The sequence below is a fragment of the Silene latifolia genome, chromosome Y (assembly GCF_048544455.1).
Source record: "Silene latifolia isolate original U9 population chromosome Y, ASM4854445v1, whole genome shotgun sequence".
NCBI classification, from domain to species: domain Eukaryota; kingdom Viridiplantae; phylum Streptophyta; class Magnoliopsida; order Caryophyllales; family Caryophyllaceae; genus Silene; species Silene latifolia.
This window is the reverse complement of record NC_133538.1, coordinates 43361474-43363873: the sequence shown is the minus strand read 5'-3', so window position 1 is coordinate 43363873 and position 2400 is coordinate 43361474.

The following is a 2400-nucleotide window of genomic DNA, read 5'->3' as shown; positions in this document are numbered from 1 at the left end:
TGACACGTGGGTCGATCGACTGCCATCCTTGGTCGATCGACCGAGGACACTACTGTACCTATTCACGACCTCTCCCCTGCTGTGTTTGGTCGATATGCGAACTTAAGGGAGTTTTCTACTCCACTTTATTTTCCGTCCATTTCTTTATTTCTTCTATTGTCTCATTTGTGCATAATTTTACCGCTTCAAAAATTGTTTTCTCGATTTTATGCATGGTTTTGCTTGTCTTTCAGGTACCTATTAGTAGCACTGTTGGCTACTGAAACCTCCTAGCTCACGCTGGTTTGGGAAGGTTTCCTTTGATGCGCTTAAAGTCTTGTAAGTTCCCGATTTCCACTTCACGTCATGTTTATTTAATTTTCTCGCAAATTCCCATTTCTCTTTTCTTTCATTACATGATTTTGCACAATGGGGACATTGTGCGATTTGGTTTGGGGAAGGGTTTTGCGTCGCATATCATTTGCTTGCATTCACGTTTAATTTTGTTTTGCATTGTTTATTTCATTTCTCTTATATATACAGAAAACATCAAAAAAATTGAAAATTTTCAAAAATTTCCATAAAATGCACGTTTATTTTAGCATATAGGTCGAGTCGGAACGGTAGTATTTCAAGGATGATATAGCATTTGCACCTGTTTTTGCCTAAGCCTTGCTAGATTAACATGTTATTAGTAGAATCGTAATTGCATATCTACGAGTTTTCGTTAATTATTTGCTGAACTTGAGACTTGACTTAGAAAATTGGCAAGCTACATCATATTTCTGAGTTATTAGAGCCTATAACTAGTGACATCTATGACCGGTTTATTTAGGAATGTGAGTAGTACTCCTTATGAGGCATGTCACATAAATGTGCATAAATATGAACTTAATCTGCTTAATACCTGTATGCATTCGGTCTGTGGTTAGTTGACACATGTGGTAGAGGTTTCCTTTTTCTCATTTCGCCCATAAGCTCCACACTGCCAAAAATATCCTTTTTGTCCTATTTACTACATCCTACACTTAGCCTGCCTTGGTCAAGCTAGTAGTTTAGTTTTTGGGATTGTTACTCGTTTTTTGGTGGCAAATGCTCTTATTGAGATTTTGTTGGGAAAATGAAATAAAGGAAGGAAAGAAAAGAAAAGAAAAGAAAGAAAGACAAAAAAAAATGATTCGAAAAAAGAAGATAAAAAGAGTTCTGTACTGTTTAAGCAGTCGATCGACTGCCCCTATAGGTCGATCGACTGATGTTCGAGAAAGAGAAAAAATCAAATTCGCATAATTCAATCTTTATCTTTTGGCGATTTTTGCTCCCATACCATTATTCATATTTTATGGGGAGTTAGTTGATTACTTTTATCTCTGGAAATTGTGAGATTTGTGCTTGCTATAGTACCGTTTCGTTTGATTATGAGCAAGAAGTTGGATGTTGCCATTTGGTTCCGTTTTGGTACTAGCTTGATCACCTGTACCTCCACTTTACCATAAATGTTTTGCCTCTTCTTACCCATACCTCACATATCCACATTTATACCTCGGCATGTGTCACGGTCTCTTGTTGGTTGGAATGCGTATGTACGGTTGTAGAGATTGCTTTCATATTATATTGCAGGCATGTTCTTATAGGTCGTAGTTAGGTGAGCGTCATTACATTTACTTCTTTTTATCTTACATATATTCACCTGTACTTATTGAGTGATTTGAGTGACCCGTGAGAGTCTAATTTGATGAGTCTTTACAGTTGACGGTTCAGCAGTTTTACCGACTCCATAACTCGTTTGCATGATTCATTTGCTAATTGATTGTTGGTTAAAGCATTAAATTGGTTTAGGCTTTACATGTTGCATTTCGCTCTGAGATTGAACTCGTTCCATTAGGTCATTAGATCGAGTCTGGTTCTTGCTTGGGGACAAGCAAGGGTTTGGTTTGGGGAAATTTGATGCGTGTCTTTTATATGATGTTTTACATCCCATTTTACACGCATTTCAGAGCTCATTCATGTAGTTTATGCTGCATTTCTCCCTATTTCTGTCTACTTCCATATTTTTTACATTATTGCAGAAATGTGAAGAATCCAACGGAAATCGAGCTAAATCCGTCCCCGGGTATCCTGCATTGCATATGACGTGAAGTATTCACCCGGGGAACGAGCTTGGTGCGCAATTCAAGGCCCAAAAGACAAGTCCACGAGTTTATAGAAGTCTAGTAGCAGCTTAATCAGTCGATCGACCACCTCCATCAGTCGATCGACCAACCATCGGTTCGAAGCTCTTGTTTCTTTGAAGACGATCGATCGACCAGATCCTATCGGCCGATCAACCCAACTGCTATTCCAGACGAGAATTAAAAGACTGAGGAAGCGCAAGCCCATGATGCTAGGTTTAGGAAATAAGAAGTTACGTTAATTGCTATATAA